At 49.0% G+C, this 22,424-nt stretch overlaps 1 protein-coding gene across 2 annotated transcripts in view; it reads left to right on the forward strand.

Annotated features, from left to right (window-relative positions):
* Positions 1–22,424, forward strand: part of LOC144805599 (uncharacterized) — a 122,721-nt gene that overhangs the window by 94,884 nt on the left and 5,413 nt on the right. Inside the window, exon 1 of one of the 2 annotated variants that reach the window (XM_078672123.1) lies at positions 8,788–8,913. The exons of the other annotated variant lie outside the window; for it this stretch is intronic. The gene's annotated coding sequence lies outside the window, so the exon portion shown is untranslated. Of the gene's footprint in view, positions 1–8,787; positions 8,914–22,424 lie in introns of those variants that run through there. 2 annotated transcript variants of the gene reach the window in all.

Raw genomic sequence — 22,424 nt, forward strand, 5'->3', positions numbered from 1 at the left:
AGAAGCCCGGGACAAGGGCGGGGCAGTCTGTGCAGTCCGGGGCAGGAGGAGGCAGGGCTGGGCCACATCTCTGTCATCCATCCCCGAGTTCAGGCGGTTTGTGCGGCTCACTAGGGTGGTCTGCCCCTCATCATGTCTACCCGCTCAGGTAAATTACTCAGGAGTGAGTGCGAAAGGGGAGCTGCCGGTGGGAGCCCAGTAATTGGAACTATGGACCGCTTTATAACTAGAGTGGCGGCAGTCATAGACAAAGAAATTGCTATCTGGGAACGCCGTCTCTCTGAGGTCTATCTTCCTTCTAGACGCTCATCCTTGGGGGCCATAGCACAGGCACTAACACCGGCTTGTGAGCGAGACCAATGTGCCCTCCATGTTGCTGTCCAGGGTTGCCCTATTGACCCCCCTTCGCTGCTCGAATTAGGGCAAAATATAGACAGGTTGGAGCATACGGCCACGCTTCCTCCTAGTGGCACTGAGGAGGAGGATGGCTCAATTGTACCACCTTTACCCGTAACACCTATGCCCCCAAATAATGGTGCAACCCAGTCACCGCTATTAATAACTCCAGTCCCTACCACAGTAAATTTAGAAGGGGTGCCATCGATGCACAAGCCAAGTAAGCAAAAGAAAAGGGACAAAACTAAAAAGGCAGCCATTTCTAATAAGAAGAGGCAGGTGAGACAGGCCGTGCTCTACAAACAAACAAAAAAGCCTTCTGGTCAGGGCGGGAATAATGCAATGGGGCCGGTCTCAGAGGATAAGGCGGAGGTGGATGGGGATGCTGTAGCCTCTCAAACGGGTTCAAATAACTGCACGCCCCCTAGTAATAGTACTGATAATGCCCCTGCAGTTATTCTCCCCATGACTATTGAATCGATTTTGGAGAGGGTAAATAGTCTCTTGATGCCCTTGCTGACTCAGGTTAAGGGCTTGGGGGCTAGAATAGACAAACTGGAGCAATCAACCCTAGATGGTTTTTACTCACTTAAAACCACTCTCAAACACCAAACAAGAGTGAGTAACATCCAGGATATTGGTCTAGAGGGGAGTGTGCCCCAGGTAGTTCTTCTAGCTTCCTCGCCACCACAGGTAGACTCTAATTCTCCTACCAGGCTAAATAAGATTGAACCTAGTAGAGTGCGAGCCCAAGTCCCCAAAATTCCTACCCCACCTGTAGCGGGGCCTCATCCTAAGGGAAAGACAACGCCCATAGGGGTTGCGAAATCATCAACTAAGCAAACTCCACAAAGGCAGCCTTTGGCAAGTAAGGGTAAACCTAAAGATAGTCAAATTCCTGGCAAACAAGACAAAACTAAGGGATCAGTGTCAGGAATGGCTGCCAAAACTGCCCCTTTAACTACAACCCCAGCTGTTACCACAGTGGTCCGCCCTAACTTACGACGACAGATCCCCCCCATAAACCTCCCTCCAGATTGCCAACCTTTTGTTTCAGTACTGGTAAATGTTCCCCCACTGAAGGAAGGTCAGTTGGAAAACCATCAGTCACTTAAAAATAAGTGCATCCACTGGCTAAAATTAAACAAGCCTATTTCGACTGGTGTGGATGTCCTTATTTTAAGTGTCCGTAGAGTAGGGTGGATAGGGCAAGGGAAAAAAACACAGGAGGGGGACTGTGTAATAATAAACTTCCAAGATCCCAGAGTAGCGAGTTCCATCTGTGGCCCTATAAAAAGCATGGATTCACAAGGGGTTAAAGTAGTGAATTTAACCTTTTTCTACCCCAGGCAAATTGCTACGCTGCCTCGGGAGGGTCCTAGTACTCTAGGCTCTTGCCAAAATTTGGACCCACAAAGGGTTGAGGGTCCTGGTGCCAACAGGTTGAACCCGCAGGGCCCAGGAAGCTGTTGACTGCAGGAGGGCGATACGAGGGAAACTGCAGATACAGACATGGTATCAGCTAATAGAATAGGCCCTAGGGTAGGGTCACCACCACGCACAGCTTTTCCCTCATTAGTAAGCGACAGTGGGTCGGTAGTCTCTCTGCCGACTCCTCTTGATTGTAATTTGCATGTTCCTTCTGTGAGGTCTCCGGCCAGTAGTGTTCTTGCGACCGGCGATACACCAACTGTGACGGACCAGGTCTTTAAGGTTCTCAGCTGGAATATCGCAGGGATCGCAAGAAAGTTGGCCCTTCCAGATTGGAATGCCTTGGTGGATGAGCATTCCTTATGCATTTTCCAAGAGACCTGGAGTTTGGACCCGGTACATAGGGTGGGATTCTCTTCCCATTGTGTGCCTGCCCTATCCTCTGAATCAGGGAGAGGACGCCCTTCGGGTGGTCTGCTCATATGGGTAGCAGCTTCCCTAGACTGTAAAATAGAGGAAACACAGACAGGTTCCCCGGACATCCAAAATATTATTTTAAGAGACCCTAGGGGACGAATTATATTGAATGTCTACAATGTGTACGCTAGAGGAACTAAGGGCGGGAGGAAGTCCTCTGTATTATCTCTTCTGGAGTCCCTATTGAACATAACCCCACACAAGTCATGTATCCTAGTCGCGGGAGACATGAACTGCACGTTCGAGCCTCTTGGCTCGGATGTCGCCCTAGACTTGGACGAGGAGGATGCTAGACTAGGGATCCCAATTTTAGAGATTCTACCCATCAGGAGATGGACAGAAGTGGCGCTACAATTATATTCCCTGACCCTTGAATCAAATCTAAGAGCAGTGAACGGAAGGACGTCTTCAGATAGGGTGGGGGCACATACATACAATAGACCAGGACACACCTCCAGAATAGTTTATATCTTACTAGAGGTGTGTCTCTGGAGCCAAGCGAGGGATATGGTGGTGGTCCCAACGATTGATAGTGACCACAACCCACTTTCCTTGACCTTGGCCCAGTGGTGGTGTTCTCTTAAAAAGGGTCCCCTTAATCCCGCAGTAGTTCCACCTGATGAGTCTGTGGTCTCTCTCTGTGGTAGGCGCCTAAAATGGGCTAAACTGGTCCTCTCTGAGGAAAGAGTTGGAGAAATCTTAACCCTTTTAAATCAAGCTGAGTTAAATCTGGGGTCTTTCCCGATAGGGGTGGGTATGGCTAGTGGGGTCTTTGTCTCCCTAGTAGAGGCCCTGACCAATGTGTTTACTATCCCCTCTGTTAAGTTAGGAAACAAACGAGGAAAAAAGCAGGGTAATGGTTGGTACACGCAAACATGTAGGGTACACAAAACAATGCTCGTAGAGGCAGTGAAACATAAATCCCACAGTGCTATACTGGAAGCAAGGAAGGCTTACAATAGTTCCCTTAAAAGTGCTAGGATGGAGTGGGAAGAGAAATTCTGGGAGGACCTACTCCTTGCTAGCAAAAGTAAAGACTCTAGGGGCTTCTGGAATCTAGTAGGCTCCCGGAACAGGCCAGAGGTAACTATGAGGCCATGTAGTATTCCCCCCCAAAGCTGGGTAAACCATTTTGGGGCTTTATACCTCCCGGCGGATGGGGAACTAAGCGACAGGGCAACCTTCCCAGTGGTATCTGGACCCCATACCTATAACCTCTTTACACCTTTAGAGATTGAAAAGGTAATAGGGTCGGTAGCCCCCCTCAAGGCAGCCGGCCCAGATGGTCTACCGGGGGATCTTATGCGGGCAAATCCAGTGGTATGGGGAAGGGTCATTGCAGCACTCCTCAATGACATTATGATGGGAGGAAAGGCATCCCTTGTAGCACTGCTATATAATCCTACTGGGGTTTGCCCAGTGTTCCTCACAAATATTCACTTGCAAGTTTGAAAGTTCGTGTTCATTGTTTATTTCAAAGCATTTTCTTTTTCCTTTAGTTTAAACATTCTGTGGTACATATCAATTACGTTTGGTCAATGCATTTCGGTCGTTAAGACCTTCATCCGGGACCAGTAAACTGAAAGTAGTGTAGTGTGGTTTGAAACGTATGATACGAGGACAACAATGAATGCGCAGCTAGAGTGGCGTTTTTTAATGTATTTTGGCATTTAACATGTTTTGTTTATCCGATGGGAAAAATCGCTTTTGAGCGTGCTGATTTTTATTTTTATTTAGTTGCCGCATTAACATTTGAAAATGATGCTTGTTTGTATTAGGTGTATTATTTACGACATATATTGACACAAAATTTTGTCATGCCTTGTTTTCAGTTTACTGGTCCCGGATGAAGGTCTTAACCCCAGTAGGATTATATAGCAGTGCTACAAGGGATGCCTTTCCTTTTGTAAGGAAGGCACAACTTTATGTTCACAAAGGGCACCTTGGCAGGAGGTACCGCCTTGTTTTGCACGCTAAAACTGAAAAAATTCAATTGAACCAACGGACATTGAACGCAGTGCACGCAGAGCCTCAAACAATTATAATTATGATGGGAGGGCCAGTGCCCGATTCCTGGAAGGGGGCGGTGGTGGTCCCGATTTATAAAAAAGGATGCAGAGAAATCCCCGGAAACTACCGCCCCATAAGCCTTATAGACTCCACCCAAAAGATAGCAGGAAAAGCCATACTTGGGAGGATCCTGCATTGGGTGGAGGAAAATAAAATATTATCAGACTTTCAGGCAGGCTTCCGGGCAGGAATGGGGACGATTGAGCAGGCGTTTAGGTTGGCACTCCTTGGGTGGAAGGTGGTGGAACTAGGCAAGGGCAGCCTGTACCTGGCTTTTATAGACCTGAGGACTGCCTTTGACCTAGTTCCCCGGGAGGAGTTATGGAGGGTGCTACATGGGCTGGGATTGCCTCCTTACATCCTGTCCCTCCTTATAAGCCTTCATGCTCATACTTTTGCTCAGGTCCGCTGGGGAAGAAATGGAGAGCTAACAGAGAAAATCCCAGTGTCTAGGGGTGTGAGACAGGGTTGCGTTTTGGCCCCCACGCTTTTCTCCCTATATGTGAATGGGGTGGTGGAATATCTCCAGCAAGAACCAGCCGACGCCCCCTGTCTCGGAGGAGTGAGGATCCCAACCCTGCTCTTTGCGGATGACACGCTCTTGATATCAAAGACTCCGCAAGGCCTGCAGAAACTGCTAACACGCTTTCAGGACTTCTGCGGTGCAAAAGGCTTAGTAATTAACGTGGACAAAACTACGTTCCTAGTTCTAAATCCCCCAAGGAAACTGGGCCGCCCTCCCACTCTTAATTGTGTCCCCTTGGAAAAAGTATCCGAATTTGACTACCTTGGAATTCGGATGACGGACAGGATGAACTGGATGCCCCACATTGCTAAGATGGTCTTGAACCATAAGAGAGTAGGAGGTGCCCTCCTGAGGGAATTCCGGGCATCACCCAGGAGATCGCTTGCCCCAGTAATTGACATCTACAAGGCTAAGGTAGTAACATCAGCCTTGTATGGGGCCGAACTGTGGGGGCATTGCTGTCTGGACTCCTTGGCCTCAGCAGAGAGTAAGCTCCTGAAATCTCTAATCGCCATCCCATCAAGTACGCCAACAGTGCCTGTGCTGTTGGATACAGGATGTAAGAACATAAAAGACCAAGCCCGCCTTCGCCCACTCCTCTTATGGGCACGCATCTGGAGGGGCGAAGAGTTAAAATCGTATGCTGAAGGGTTGGCTGAGATAATGAGCTTGGGTGGTTGGGCAAAAATCAAGTGGCTGAGAGACATCAAAAAATTTTTGGAAGATCTGGAACTGGGGAATTGTTGGCTATCTAGATCGGCTCCACCAAAAGAGGTCCTGAAAAGACTGTACTGGAATTGGGTTAAGGACCAGCTACTTACAAACTCTGGACATTGTAAATCCACAGTTGCCTTTCTAACAGTAAAAGATACTGTGGTTTACGAGCCCTATCTGGACCTTATTACCCTCCCATTTGATCGAGCATTGTATTTTAAATTTAGAGTGGGCTCCCTCCCAGTCGGTGCACTGGTGTCTAAGTGGAAATCATGTGTTCACACGTCTCCTTTTTGTGCATGCTGTCCCACCAGGATAGAATCCATTACGCATATCCTGTTTGAGTGTCCCGATTATGCTAAATCTAGGAGTTTTTGGCTTAAACCCCTTTGTCGCAACATGGGCACGAGTAGCTATCTAGTAGCCCTGCGCATCCTAATGACGGACACCTCCCCCCCCCCCCATTGTTTGTGGTGTAGCTAAATTTTTAAAGCAGTCTTGGCTGATCCGATGCAAGAGATTGTCAATTGCGGTTTAATTCATTTATAGTTAATTTATCTTGGCATCACATGTCCTTTTATCCCTTTTAAAGTACATCTAAATACTTTTTTTAATAATAATGTCTTTTTATCTTTGTATTGACTGTACGCTTATAAGATATCTTGCATATCGAATAAAAGCTTCTTGACTGACTGACTGGCTATCTATGGTCCTAAATAATTAATTTGGCTATAGAGATAAGACAGTACTGTGCGGCCTGAGAAAGTGGTTTTTGTGGCGGAACGAGCTGGCTACAAAATTTTTAAACGTAATAAAATTTTCTCAAAAGGCTTCCTATAAAGACTTGGTTCTTTGTAGGAAGCACCATTTATGAGAGCACAGTTACAGCAGACAGATGAGGAAATATTGAAACGGCTGATTTAGATCACACCGAGACGGTTTCACAGAAGCTCGTGGTTAACTGGTGAAGTAGCAGACAGATTACTTAGTGGTCAAACCAGGTGCCTGTCACACAACTCTCACACTTCTGGGCAGTCTGCAAGAATAGTGCGTGCGGCTCGTTAATTGAACTGAAGTTGTGAAATGCAATCAATCCCTGTGTATGTATTTTATGTTTATCTTTGCTCAAAGCAAGTGTGCGGCGCTTGCGCTCAAAGGTGGTCCCATGTGCAGTCTGCTCCACCCTGGCCCGGTCACATCTGCTGCCGGGGGTGGGGAGTGCAGGGATCTCGCGGGAGGGGGGCTCTCTGGTCCTACTCACTCCAGACACTTAAGAGCCCTGCACCCCCGGGTTGTAAAGAGGCCGGGAGGGGCGAGTCGCGGGCCGTGCTCCCTATGACTCATCCTCCCTCCAGAGACTCAAGAGCCGTGCCCCCTGGGCTGTGCCCTCATAGCCTGCACCCCCTCCATTCTCCCCCTGCCCGTGCCCCCGGGGCTGTGCCCTCATAGCCTGCACCCCCTCCTCTCTCCCCTAGCCCTGCCTCTGTCCACCGGCCTCCGAGCCGCAGCTCTGCGCTCTGAGTGCTGAGCCCCTCCAGGCCAGGGGTGGCTGCTGAGGATTCCAGGAGGACCCGCTGCCTCTCACACTTCCTTCCATCTCCTCCAGCCTAGACTGACAACCACAGCCCAGACTGACAGCCACTGCCCAGACTGACAGCCACACCACAGACTGACAGCCACAGCACAGACTGACAGCCACAGCCCAGACAGAGGCTTGATTTAAACACGGCCTACTCTTTGTAAAATGGCACAAGAACTGTAACAGTGCCTCAGCTGTTTAAGGCGAGGAATGAGTGCAGTTTTGACTCCCGTGATGTCAGGCCACGACGGGCAGCACGGTGATCTCCTTACCCTCGAAGACAATGGTCGCCATTGCATAGAACGGAGCAATCCGCTGAAGAGCGCGAGTATAAACAGCAGCGTCACACTACCCAACAGCCAGCTGCAAAATGAGGAGTACAAGTAAAACAAGCGCGAGCCAACCACAAGTTTACTTTCACATCACGCAGACTGTCACATCTAACCCCCAGGTCTTTACCGGCGCCAATGCTTGTTTCCCATATGAGACCCTATCTCCATGGACTGCGAGCGTCTTAAAAAAAATCACCCACGTCTGTGTCTTTACAGGCACCAATGCTTGTTTCCCATATGAGACCCTGTCATGGACTGTGAGCGTCTTAGAGAAACACCCATGTCTGTAGCTTTGCAGGCGCCAATGCTTGTTTCTCATATGAGACCCTGTCATGGACTGTGAGCGTCTTAGAGAAACACCCATGTCTGTGTCTTTACAGGCACCAATGCTTGTTTCCCATACGAGATCCTGTCATGGACTCTGAGTGTCCACCCATGTCTGTGTCTTTGCAGGCGCCAATGCTTGTTTCCCATATGATATCCTGCCATGGACTCTGAGTGTCTACCCATGTCTGTGTCTTTGCAGGTGCCAATGCTTGTTTCCCATACGAGATCCTGTCATGGACTCTGAGTGTCCACCCAGGTCTGGGTCTTTACAGGCACCAATGCTTGTTTCCCATACCAGATCCTGTCATGGACTCTGAGTGTCCACCCATGTCTGTGTCTTTGCAGGCGCCAATGCTTGTTTCCCATACGATATCCTGCCATGGACTCTGAGTGTCCACCCATGTCTGTGTCTTTGCAGGTGCCAATGCTTGTTTCCCATACGAGATCCTGTCATGGACTCTGAGTGTCCACCCAGGTCTGGGTCTTTACAGGCGCCAATGCTTGTTTCCCATACGAGATCCTGTCATGGACTCTGAGTGTCCACCCATGTCTGTGTCTTTGCAGGCGCCAATGTTTGTTTCCCATACGAGATCCTGTCATGGACTTTGAGTGTCCACCCACGTCTGTGTCTTTGCAGGCGCCAATGCTTGTTTCCCATATGAGACCCTGTCATGGACTGTGAGTGAAACAACCATGGCTGTGTCTTTGCAGGCGCCAATGCTTGTTTCTCTGCTGGAGCCTGGTTGCGGCGGTTCTGTCAGCGGCCACCAGAGGGCGCTCCTCGCCTGCTGATGAAACCCACTGAGCTGCACATTGGGTGTAAGGAGAAGAGTTTCCTCTTCCGGGTCAGCAGCGGCAGAGACAGCACCAGCAGCGGGGGTGACATCACTTCCTGTTTCTCCTTGTGGGCAGCCTGCTGCAGAGGAGGAAGGAACCTCATCTGTCTGTGCAGTTACCTTCATCTACAGACCCCCCCTCAGGCCTCAGATCTCCCCCTGCCTCACCACGGCCCCCCAGGAGGGGGAGGGAGCCTGGACGCGTCTGCACAGGTCTCTGCTCAGGTAGGAGATTGTCAGCACCTTCTACTGTGTTTGTGGAAATAGACTGAATAATCCTGGAGGGAATCTCTGCAGGAGCCAGGCTGAGCTGGGCTCTTCTATCCGGGGGCCCCTGGGGGGGCTGAGCTGGGCTCTTCTATCCAAAGCCCCTGGGGCTGAGCTGGGCTCTTCTATCCGGGGCCCCCTGGGGCTGAGCTGGGCTCTTCTATCCGGGGCCCCTGGGGCTGAGCTGGGCTCTTCTATCCGGGGGCCCTGGGGCTGATCTGGGCCCTTCTATATGGGGGCCCTGGGCTGAGCTGGGCTCTATCTGGGGGCCCTGGGGCTGAGCTGGGCTCTTCTATCAGGGAACCCTGGGCTGAGATGGGCTCTTCTATCCGGGGCCCCTGCGGTTGAACTGGGCTCTTCTATCTGGGGGCCTCTGGGGCTGTGCTGGGCTCTTCTATCCGGGGCCCCTGGGGTTGAGTTGGGCTCTTCTATCTGGGGGCCTCTGGGGCTCTGCTGGGCTCTTCTATCCAGGGGCCCCTGGGGCTGAGCTTGGCTCTTCTATCCGGGCCCCTGGGGCTGAGCTGGGCTCTTCTATCTGGGGGGGCCCTGGGGCTGAGCTGGGCCCTTCTATCCTGGGGCTGTGCTGGGCTCTTCTATCCAGGGGCCCCTGGGGCTGAGCTTGGCTTTTCTATCCGGGGCCCCCGGGGCTGAGCTGGGCTCTTCTATCCGGGGGGCCCTTGGGGCTGAGCTGGGCTCTTCTATACGGGGGTCTTGGGGCTGAGTTGGGATCTTCTATCCGGGGACCCTGGGGCTGAGCTGGGCTCTTCTATCTGCGGGCGTCTGGGGCTGAGCTGGGCATTTCTATCCAGGGCCCCTGGGGCTGAGCTGGGCTCTTCTATCCGGGGGCCCCTGGGACTGAACTGGGCTCTTCTATCCGAGGGCCCCTGGGACTGAGCTGGGCTCTTTTATCCAGGGGCCCCTGGGGCTGAGCTGGGCTCTTCTATCCGGGATCTGTGCGCTGCATCTTAGTGCACTATGAGGAATCTATGCACTGGAGCTGCCCGTGCAGGTAAGGGTGGTGGGGCGGGGCGGGGTGAGGAGGGAGTCAACAGCCGACGATGAAGGAAAATTTAAATAAAAAAAAGAAAACCGCTTACCTTGTGCTTGCTTATTTTTAATGGGTTTCCTTTTTGAACCTCTGGTACCTTTCAAATGCCTTGTGCTAAATCGACATTGTGCCCTTGCACGGAAGGATGAATCTGACATTATCAGTGTGGGAATGGATGAATCCGCCTTCTGTTGTGTGAGCAACAAGGCGTGAATATCTGTGAGCTGTGCAGTGCGGTCACCAAAGGTTTTAATGTGAGTCTATAGTGGTTTGAATTTGGCGTTTTCACAATTTCCCTGCATGCAGCACATGTCACGGAGTATTTCTGTGTCATAACAACCACAGGACATGCAGAGCCATCTGTATAGAAGACTCTCTTATAGTCCTCCGTGGGTAGGATATTAGGACTTTGTGGTATATTTTGTGTATAGTGCATTAATTCTTAAATGCCGAGAGTCAGATCATACTCAAATGTTACATCAACTCCAATTAATGATGCAGGCCATTGCGTCATCATCTGTTGTGGCCAGTAATGTCACTATACACTCCGCCCTGGTCAGGTGTCGTTCCGCGCCATCATCTGTTGTGGCCAGTATTATTACTATACACTCCGCCCTGGTCAGGTGTCGTTCCGCGTCATCATCTGTTGTGACCAGTATTGTCACTATACACTCCGCCCTGGTCGGATGTCGTTCCGCGTCATGATGTGTTGCTGCCAGTATTGTTACTATACACTCCGCCCTGGTCGTGTGTCGTTCTGCGTCATCATCTGTTGCTGCCGGTATTGTCAGAGTACACTCCGCCCTGGTAGGGTGTTGTTCAGCGTCATCATCTGTTGTGTAAATGTTGTCCATGTAGGATGGCGCCTCTGGATCTTTCTGTAAGAGCTCCATAATTGATGCTGCAAATAAACCAGGACTATTCTTAAAGCCACTGGCAATCATGTATAACGGAACTGAGAAAGAGCTTAGACACTCCCTCTCAGGCGCTATATTTTGTCTGAAAAGTCCATTGTACAGCTTATGAGAGTGTGTGTGACTTTAATCTAAAACTATTCTTTATGTTCAATCAGGTTTTAAAACGGGAAAAAGAGGAGTAATCAATGTACAACTACAAGGCATTATAATGGTGTGATCTTGAGCTGACCGCGGATAGCTTTAATGTTGTGTTTGCTTCTGGCTTTGAAGGATAGTGAGCCTCTGTTTGGGGTTCAGAAATGACCTGTAGAATAGATTCTTTATCCCACCCTTCTTGGAATCCATACAGCGCTGGAGCCTACTTTAAAGCTCACTCACACGCATTCTTTTCCCTCAGGTCCTCGGGTTTGTAAGAGGAAAATGCTAACAATTTTAACTCCTCTCCTGAGGGCGCATCCCTTATGAAGACTTGGGACTGTGACCCTCTGCAAGAAGGATGTTGTCGGCAGCTGATAAATGTGGGCAGAATATAGCTTTAAAAGCTCTTAATTTGTATTTTTACAATCTGAACACTATCTGGAGGATTTACATGTCCATCAGAGTTTCAGACTGAATGTATTCTTCAGTCTGACTCACCAACAGAAGTTCTCGAAGAATCTGGCGCACTATTTTAACTTCAGCTGGGCTGTCCACCAGCTCTGTCACCCAAGTCCTGTTCTGCAGACGTATCCGTAGTTTTCAGGGCATTTTCTTTAGTTAATGAAGTTCCATTCTTTCTTTTTGAAGTGAGTAATAGAGTTCAACCTTTCTCTTCCGTCTTTACACTAACCTCAGCGTCTTGTCCTGATTTGCTTTTCTGATTAGTACACTCACTTTTCTGTGGTATTCGGTCCATCCACTCCTCTTGGCCCAAAAAGAATGAGAAGTAATGCTATTAGAATACAGATGCCAGTCTGGCTGTTATATTTTTGTACGGTCCGTCAAATTGTATCCACCTTGGCTGGACTTCTGAGTTGATGAAAATCCAGTCCTTTCCTTTTTGTGTTACTGTCTTTTTCGTCTTTTTATATCCTTTCTAGTCTCTGGTGTACTTTTTTCCTCACCAGAACCCTCAGTCTCATTTTTTGTTGTGAGCTGCGGTTTGATGGCTCGTGACCCCAAGGTGTCACGCCCACAGAAGTATATGTTTCAAAATCATTTTAGGTAGCTCCTGTTCACACTCTTGAACAGGGATTGCTGCAGCCTCTGGCGCATAGCCAAAGCTGCTGCTTCTCGGCTCAGCATGATTGAGGAAACTGTTTTAAGATTTCCCATTCATTTAATTCCTAGATCTAGGGAGGGTGCAGCCTTCTACTCATTTGTGTTTGCCTTAGTACATCGGGTAGTACCGCCCATGATGGCATGCCATGGATAGTACGGTTGATACTTCATCTCATTCCTAGATCTAGGGCTGGTGCAGCCTTGTACTCATTTGTTCTTCCCTTAGTACATCAGGTAGTACCACCAATGACGGGTGCCATGGGTAGTACAATTGATACCTCATCTCATTCCTAGATCTAGGGAGGGTGCAGCCTTGTACTCATTTGTACTTTCCTTAGTACATCAGGTAGTACCACCAATGACAGCGTGCCATGGGTAGTACGGTTGATACTTCATCTCATTCCTAGATCTAGGGAGGGTGCAGCCTTGTACTCATTTGTACTTTCCTTAGTACATCAGGTAGTACCACCAATGACGGCGTGCCATGGGTAGTACGGTTGATACTTCCTCTCATTCCTAGATCTCGGGAGGGTGCAGCCTTGTACTCATTTGTTCTTGCCTTAGTACATTGGGTAGTACCGCCCATGACGGCGTTCCGTGGGTAGTACAGTTGATACTTCATCTCATTCCTAGATCCAGGGCTTGTGCAGCCTTGTACTCATTTGTTCTTGCCTTAGTACATCGGGTAGTACCGCCCATGACGGCGTGCCATGGGTAGTATGGTTGATACCTCATCTCATTCCTAGATCTAGGGAGGGTGCAGCCTTGTACTCATTTGTACTTTCCTTAGTACATCAGGTAGTATCACCAATGAGGGTGTGCCTTGCGTAGCAGTGTAGATACTTTCCCAGGTGCAGTACGCCTCTGAAGGTGGCTCCATTCCAAGGGGACGTCTCATCGCCACAATGCTGCTCCTTTGGTAGGTGTTGCAAGCGATCCAGAAGGCAGTTTTGTTGCTTTTTACGGGCACTTTGCCCGTAGTGGCGCTTATAGTCCGTGGACAGATTGCTTGTATGGAACCCTGTGTCTGTGGTACAGGTCCCACTCGACCCGCTCGGCCTGCTTTGTTCTGCAAAGGATGCTGTCTGAGTCACCTATACAGGACACTGTTTGTACCGAGCCAGTACGGTATCAGGTGACTCCACTTTAGGGAACCCTGTCTGACATTCTGAGGTATGTGGGGGCTAAGTGACCAACAAACCAATCTTATGAACTGGACGGGTGAAAGGGTCCACCGGGTCGTGATATGCTTGGGGCTGAGTCGGAACGGCTGCATCTTTGTAGGAGTAGAAAGCGTAGTACCGGCATCTATAGGACCAAAGTTCCCCCATGAATAAAACATTTCAAAGGCATACACTGCATGTGCATGTGCAACAAATGTTACTGCCCCCCTGTGCTCAATGTTGCCTCTGTCTTCACAATGTTGTGTAACTTCTGCCCTGTAATTGACTCCGATCAAACCAGGAGCTTCATGTTTAAAGAACCATTTCAACTAACGAAAGATCCAATGTGCAAATACCACAGATTTGTTTGGATTAGTATTTTTGTGCTAAAAAATTCCCCTAATTGTTCGCTCTGGAAAAAAAATCTACCTGAAATGTTTGTTAACTCCTCACATAAACCCCTTAAATGCTGGCCCTTCTCTCTCCCGTCCCCCACGTGCTGAGCACTTTCTTTTAACGTATTTTGGGTAGTTTGTGCTTAGGGTACATAACTTTTTTCCACAAAAGGTACCCATGGCAAATTTGGCACCCTCTTATGTCTAACATCCAGGGGATTGTAAAGGTACCCAGGGTTTTTGGATTCCCCTGGAGGGGACCCAGAAATAGGCAAAATATAGCAAAATGTTTACATTTTTTGAAAAAATAGGGAAAAAGTGCTCCAGAGAAAACTGTTTTTTTCCTATAAATGACATCGTTGTACATTTGCTGTGCTAAGGTCACCATCTTCCCAGCTTTTAGGGACAAAAACAGTTTTTTTACAACAGTTTTAGCCCATTTTGCCTATTTTGTGTGCTCTCAACTTTCTTCCAGTTTTTGGTGTAATACACTGTGAAACCCGGGTGGGGGGGGGGTCCAGGAAAGCTGCAGATTTCTGAAAGTAGACACAACTCAGAATTCAGAAAGGGGTCATATGTGTAGATCCCTCAAGATGACTGTTGAAATAACAAAATATTGAAAATGAGTAGGACAAAAATGCCATTTGAGACAACATTTTCATCTGTGAATTTCTGTCACAATGGCCAATTAACAAAACTGTTATTTGTACATCTCTAAACTTAAGGGTGCCCATACTAGAATATGATTCAGAGGACAATTCTGGCTGAGGTGTTCTGGTTGGTCTGGAGTTTGTGTAGCAGGGTTTTGTTGGTTCCGGCATCGAAGGCGTTGCCGTAGTCCAGTCTGCTCGTTATGAGTGCATGGGTGACGGTCTTTCTGCATTCTGTGAGGATCCACTTTAAGGTCTTGCAGAGGATGTGGAGGGAGTTGAAGCATTTGGAGGCGATTGCGTTGATATGGTGTGTCAAGGTTTGCTGTCTATGACGATCCTGAGATTCTTGGCATGGGTGGTGAGGGTAGATGTTCGTCCTATCTTTAGTAGCCACCAGGTGGAGTCCCACGCTGACGTTCTTTTCCCGAAGATTACGGTTTAAGTCTGTCAGTGTTTTAGACAGTTGATCTTCATCCAGTGGGCAATTCCAGTCAAACAGGAATAAAACTTCATCCGGGTACTGGGCGTCTTGGCCATGAGAGACAGTTGTGTGTCAGTATAGGAGAGGACGTTGATGTTATGAGAGTGGTGATTCTAGCTAAAGGGATCATGTATGCGTTGAAGAGGGTTGGGCTCCGGGAAGATCTGCGTGGAACTCAACAGACAAGGTCACCGGCATGCAACGTGTACGGTGACAGGATGACTGACTTGGTTCTTCCAGTCAGGAAGAAGCAGATCCATCGGAGTGCGTCTCATTGGATTCTGATCTGGAGGCGTTGGATAAGGATGGGGTGGGAGACTGTCTCAAACGCTACAGAGAGGAATAGGAGAATGAGATGAAATGAAATGAATGAAATGAAAGAAAATTTATATTGCGCAACTAAAACCCGAAGGCATCAAGGCGCCTATCAAAATAAATCACAAAAAGGCACAACAAAACTACAGGTATGCTTTAGCAAATAGCCGTGTCTTCAGGGCTTTTCTAAAGGACTGCATAGTGGGAAGGGCCTTAGTTTCCACAGGAAGAGCGTTCCACATTTTTGGTGCTATGGTAGAGAAAGCTCTGCCACCCTATTTAACTCTGCGAATGTGTGGTACTGATAGCAGAGACTTGCTGGCGGAACGCAAATGTCTAGAACGGCAGTAGGGGGCCAGGAGAGCACCAATCCCTGCTGACCTATTTCTCGCTAAAGCGCCATAGGTCAGGCACATGATTTTAAAGGAAATCCTGTCCTCAATGGGGAGCCAGTGTAACGATTTCCTTGCGGAAGTGGCTGACGCACGTTTGGGTAAATCCAACACAAACTTGGCCGCCGCGTTCTGGACCATTTGTAGACGCTGCAGCAGCCCCCTGTTGAGTCCTGCATACAGTGCATTACAGTAATCAAGTCGGGAGCCTATGAGTGCAACCACAACTTGCTTTCTAGCCCGCTGGGATAGATAGTATTTGATCTTCCTCAAGATGTGGATTATGCCCCAACAGGTGGAGACTGTTCTATTCACCTGCTGACGCATACTGAGGGTAGGGTCGATCAGGACTCCTAGGTTTTTAGCCAGAGCGGCGGGTACCGGACAGGCTCCGAGTGAAGCAGGCCACCAATTTGCCGATCAGATATCCTCCTTTCCTCCAAACACCAAGATCTCCGTCTTCTCACCATTGAGTTTCAATGAATTGTAAATCATCCATTGAGCGACTGCCTCCATACAGGATCTAAAATTGGAGGCAGCCGCGCTGATAGGCTGGGAGAGGGAGACCAGGATCTGGGTATCGTCGGCATAGGAGACTACCTCCATCCCAAAAGATCTTATCAGTCTGGCAAGTGGGGTCACATAGATGTTGAAAAGGGTCGGACTTAATGCTGACCCCTGAGGGACCCCACAATGCACAGACAGGGATGGAGATAGAAACTCCCCCAGCTTCACTCTCTGTTCCCTCTGGTCAAGAAAGGAGGTCAACAAACTGAGAGCGGACCCCTCCACCCCAATCTCCCTCAGGCGAGATGTTAAAACCGTGGGAGAAAGGGTATCAAACGCAGCCGTAAGGTCTAACAGGATGAGGAGGGTGGTCTGGCCCTTATCAACTCGGGTGCGGATGTTGTCCAGCACTATGGTAAGGGCCGACTCGGTGCTATGTTCCCTCCTGAATCCATGCTGCGAATGATCCAAATGACCAGAGTCTTCCAGGAAGGCCGCGATATGCTTGTTGAGATGTGTTTCCAGCATCTTCGCAGCGGCAGGGAGCAACGAAATGGGGCGAAAGTTTTTAAGTACCCCTGGGTCCAGTGTTGGCTTCTTAAGTAGTGGCTTTACCACTGCCCTCTTCCATTGCTGAGGAAAAGTACCAACCCTCATTGCCCTGTTCATGATATCTAAAAGGGGGGGCAGAAGAGTCTCCTTACACTGCTTGAGGAGCTTAAGAGGACAGGGATCTAAGGGGGAGCCTGATCTGGTCTTAGTTAAAAGGTTCTCTAGTTCCTGAAGTACGAGAGGAGGAAAAGAGGCCAGGCGTCCCGAAGGAGTAACCTCCGCCAAAGTTAAGGCAAGATCAGAGGAACCAGAGGGATCAGAGATTGAGGCCTTCTGAAGCTCTAAGGCCGAATAGATATCAGCAATCTTTGCCTAAAAGAAAGAGGCGATGTTATTACACAGCTGCTGAGAGCCGATAACGGGATCAGGAATCTGAAGGGCGGTCAAGGAATCAACAATCTTGAAGAGCTCTTTCGGGGAGGAAAGTGAGGTGGTACAAGCAGTAAAGTATTGTTGCTTAGCTCTTATTACCTCCGCTTTATAGCTCCTCAATAAGATTTTGTGGGCCTCTTTTTCCCTCAGATCCCAACTGGCCAACCAGAGACATTCCTGCCTCCTGACTCCCTGCCTAAGGAGTCTTAATGGCTCTGAGAACCAAGGGGCCGACGGCTTTTTCCTGGCAGAGTAGCGCATGCGGATGGGGGCAAGTTCATCAAGCACCGTAGTGACGGCCTTTTCTAGCTGGGAGACCGCAAGACATACGTCTTCCTCCTGAGAAATTGTCATACTGGGAATCCTAGGTGCAAGGGTGCTATTAGAGATGTTCTTTAGGTTTCGCCGAGATTCCATCTTACTTGAACCCCTTACCTTGCTATCCATAGTAATACAGGACACTTCTATTGGAACAGCATAGTGGTCGGACCATGAGAGAGGGAAAGGATCATTAACTGTCAACCTTCCATCGTTTGAGAAAACTCCATCAAGCGTATGACCCGCTTGATGGGTGGCACCCCTCACAAGCTGGTTCAGCCCACAGGCAGACAGAGCATCGAGCAGGGAGATGGTGTCACTGGACTCCAAATTCTCTAGATGATAGTTCAGATCTCCCAGGACCGTAAGATGCTCACAGCCGAAATATGGTTCTAGGATATTTAGCATAGTTAATCCAAACTCAGTTCTAGACCCAGGGGGGCGATAAATTAGGACACCCGTGAATGGATTCTCAAAGGAGCCTTTTAAGGAAAAGTGTAGGGCCTGAACAGCATCCTGAGGGTCAGATAGCGGTGAAATGTGACAAAGGAGACTATCCCTATATAGGATGCCCAAACCTCCTCCTGTACGTCCTGCTCTATCCAGCCTCGCAAAGAAGTAGCCTTCAGGAACTGCTTCCACTAGGTCTGGACCCAAGGAATCTTTTGCCCAGGTTTCTGTAACGAATACCCATGTGGGTTTCCTGTCCAGAACAAGATCCCTAAAGGCGACATTGTGCTTAATTAAAGAACGGGCATTGATAAGGAAGCCATTTTCCCTCAAGACACTACCTCCTCTGCTACGGCTCTGTCCCGACTGACAGGTAACCGAGGTAGAGCCAGGAGCCCCATGGCCCTCCTGAAAGCAGCCACAATGGGGGAAATTTAAAAGAACCTCGGGAGTAAAACTATAATGGCATGGAAGGCCAAGTGGCTTTAACTTTAGCAGGTCGTGTTTAGAGTACCTGAAGCCTGTGGAATCACGATCAGCATTTCCAGCCGACCAACCATCCAGCCCGTCCTCAGCGCGGACGGGCGCAGACGGGCTGGACTCTGGCGTGACTCCGGCGGTGCTCCGGCACTCACACAGCGCGCACACGCTGCGCGCCATAATACTGATGATTTATAGGGCTCTAGCTAGTCGACCTGACTGCTAGAGCGCTCAATGAAAGGCGTCAGCGTCCCTGAATCCCCCAAGATGGCGCTCAAGCTCAAGGAAGGCGCGCTGGACAGTCCGCCAAAGCAGCGGTGCAGGGCACTATTAGGTGCAAGAATGCGGTTGGTGAGTTTAAAATCAGGAGATAATTTTCAAACACAGTTAAAATAAAGAAGAAAAAACGGGTATTTAAAATTGCTAGAAGCGCCTACAAAGCCAAGCGCCATGTCACCATGTCTCTTCTGTCCAGAGTCATGCGGATGTCATCCTTGGTGGGGATGTGGACAGTTTCCAAGCTGTGATTGGGGCTCAACCAGACAGAGTGGTTTTGAGGAGATGGTGGTCCTTGAGGTTTTCAACAAAGTGTCTGTTGACCATTTTCTCCAAGACGTAAACCGGAATTGGTAGCAGGGAGATCGGCCTTTGGTTGGTGAGCGTTTAAGGGTTTGAGGGGTTTCCTCTGTAGTGGGAGGACAGTGGTGTGTTTCTCTCAAGTCAGAACTTCTTCCAGGTCTGTACAAAGATCAAGAGATCCACCTTCAGGCACCGCCAACTCTGAATGCTGTATTAGCGCAGAGTATTGGAGTGGCCAGGCGATGGAAAGGGGTTTAGGGGATAGGAACTGCGAAGAGCTAGATTTCAAAAAGAGCATACATAATATTCAGATGGAACCTAAGTTTTGAGTTCCGCATAAAACATCCCCCGCTTTTGAAGGATTAGGTTTTTTTACCCTGTTTGGTGAACTTAAAACTCTCTCTCTCTCTATATTCTGCTTTTTTGAGGGTTTTGTTTGTATACCGGCTCTCTTAAAATTAGGCTGCAAGATAAAGGGGATCAGGTGAAGTCACTTGTTCAACGCTAACCTTTTAACACCTTAGCTACACCTGATTATAGACACTGCTACAAGGATACATTCCGGAAAGAGTTTCATTAAACATTTCTTTTCCTCTTCTTCAATAGTTCAATACCCCAGGTTAAGTCATCTGGCTGCGAAAGAAAGTTACATGAACTGAACAATAATATTCATGAATCATGTTCTTTATTCTTCAGCCAAACTGTTATGTCTTTACGGAGCTGCCTTCCCTGGAATTGTTTCAAGTAATAATGGTCTTTAGTGGTAGCGCAAGAAATCAGGTTACATTTAGTATCTTCCTTCAAGTTAGAACTAAACTATGATGAGGTTTGCAACGCTAAAAAGTACGGCCGACTCAGCCCTTACCAGGGGTTTAACTCTCTCCCAAGTGGAGGCCGGATCTCTGGCAGGGCGGGCGTACTCACCACCAAAGCGCTCAGCTGAAGAAACGTTGGCCAACAAACTTCGTCAACAAAACTGAGTGATCCAGTTTATGGCGGGAGCTCAGTAAACAAGGGGTTACTTCGATCATTTCCTGGAATAGTAATCAGACGGTTCTGAACAGGCACTATTTTATACACGAACCCCAACCAGCATGGTCACCCAGCATGGTCACTCAGCATGGCCACCCAGCATGAGCACCCAGCATGGCCACCCAGCATGGTCACCCAGCATGGCCACCCAGCATGGCCACCCAGCAAGGCCACCCAGCATGGTCACCCAGTATCGTGACCCATCATGGCCTCCCAGCATGGTCAGCAATCGCTGCTTTTGGGAATTGCAGTGAAGATGCGCGATCATTCTCTGGAACTTAATAATTGGCAATATTAGTCCCAGCGCAGGGGCTCCACGTCAGTCAGGGAGTGGAGAGGATGGTCGCCCCCTCCCTTTCCCAACTCGTCATAGGGGGTGGATTCATCCCTGTGACGAGTTGTGAAAGGGTGGGGTAGAGGCTGCAGGCAAACAGAAAGCTGGGAGCTTAAGTCTGCACACTTAGTGTTCCAAACTTTGAAGACACTGCGCAGACTCGAGGCGTCGGCTTCCCGCGCGTCTTGTGATGACTGGAGCACGTGGGAGCAGGGTGCCATCATTCATTCGCAGCTCCGGTGCCTGTGTTTCACTGGCTGCCAGGAGGTGAGGAGCAGACACTGTGGTCGCACTGCAGCTGCATGTCCGCATCCCCTACAAGCTGCCCTTCCTTGCCCTGGCATGATCAGAAGGTGACACCTGCACAAAGGATGTGTCGTCTGCGCCGGCTCTCCGTGGCTCCTCAGGGTGATATCAGCTGCTTGTAGGTTTATACTTGTCTTCATTTGGAGGTGCAGTCCATCCTGCAGGGTACTCCATTCTCTCTCTGCCTTCTCTGCAAAGCGTGGGGAATATTTAAAGTAAGAGGGGCCCTTTGTGCAAGGCCGCAGTGGTCTCTTCCATGCCTGTGTGTGTTCACATTCGTATAAAATTTTTTGTAGGAAACTTATCAATGTAGTGAGTAGCGACCTTTTTCTCATGACTGCTGACCGGGGAAAATGTTCACCACTAATGTTAAATAAAAGCACGGCAGAGAGTCCGAAAGACAGAGCAGCAGCAGGAGTCTTAGCGTGTAGATTATTCCTCTGTGTCGACACCTGCTTGGAAAATTCATATTTAACTCACAATCACATGGTGCTTTAAATTAAATAAATACACTTCCAGAACATGTAAGGCGCTACCAAGTTCCTACATAGATATTATCACGCATTACACCGAAGTAGTTTTTTGGGTCTCGCGTACGCAGCACGCATAGAAGGAGACCTTAAGTTATCAATCTCTTTTTTCTGCCAAAAATGTGCACGCTTCGCATTGCTTTCAATGGCAACGTGTGCACGTTTGGTGATTCCCTTGTGGGAGAGAGCTTTGAAACCATCTGTTTGTAATTAACAGATTGTTCGTTCTCGCTCCTGCAAGGGAAACAGGTGCAGGCCCCTTCCTCTCTCCCCTGCCCCTACTGCCTCCTCCTGTCCTCTTGATTTTTTACTTTTACTGCGAGGCGTGCGCGCTTGTTTTTAAATGCAGTAAAAACAGAAAACAGTTAACTTTTAATGGTTGATGTTCTACCCTTCCCTAACGACCCAAAGTGAGGTACGTTCTGGCAATAGTAACAGGTGAGGTGTCTAACCTGCTGTGATGTATCCATGCAGGTGCGTTGTGGCAGCAGTAACCGGTGAGTTGTTTAACTCTCTGTGATGTATCCATGCAGCTGCGTTGTGGCAGTAGTAATGGGTGAGGTGTTTAACGTGGAGTGATGTATCCATGCAGGTGCGTTGTGGCAATAGTAACGGGTGAGGTGTTTAACGTGGAGTGATGTATCCATGCAGGTGCTTTGTGGCAATAGTAACGGGTGAGGTATTTAACGTGGAGTGATGTATCCATGCAGGTGCGTTGTGGCAATAGTAACGGGTGAGGTGTTTAACCCGCTGTGATGTATCCAGGCAGCTGCGTTGTGGCAGTAGTAATGGGTGAGGTGTTTAACCTGGTGTGATGTATCCATGTAAGTGCGTTGTGGCAGTAGTAACGGGTGAGGTGTTTAACCTGCTGTGATGTATCCATGCAGGTGCGTTGTGGCAATAGTAACGGGTGAGGTGTTTAACCCGCTGTGATGTATCCAGGCAGCTGCGTTGTGGCAGTAGTAATGGGTGAGGTGTTTAACCTGGTGTGATGTATCCATGTAAGTGCGTTGTGGCAGTAGTAACGGGTGAGGTGTTTAACGTGGAGTGATGTATCCGTGCAGGTGCGTTGTGGCAGTAGTAACGGGTGAGGTGTTTAACGTGGAGTGATGTATCCATGCAGGTGCGTTGTGGCAGTAGTAACAGGTGAGGTGTTTAACCCGCTGTGATGTATCCAGGCAGCTGCATTTGTGGCAGTAGTAACAGGTGACGTGTTTAACCCGCTGTGATGTATCCAGGCAGCTGCATTTGTGGCAGTAGTAACAGGTGAGGTGTTTAACCCGCTGTGATGTATCCAGGCAGCTGCGTTGTGGCAGTAGTAACAG

The sequence above is a fragment of the Lissotriton helveticus genome (assembly GCF_964261635.1).
Source record: "Lissotriton helveticus chromosome 1_1 unlocalized genomic scaffold, aLisHel1.1 SUPER_1_unloc_16, whole genome shotgun sequence".
NCBI classification, from domain to species: domain Eukaryota; kingdom Metazoa; phylum Chordata; class Amphibia; order Caudata; family Salamandridae; genus Lissotriton; species Lissotriton helveticus.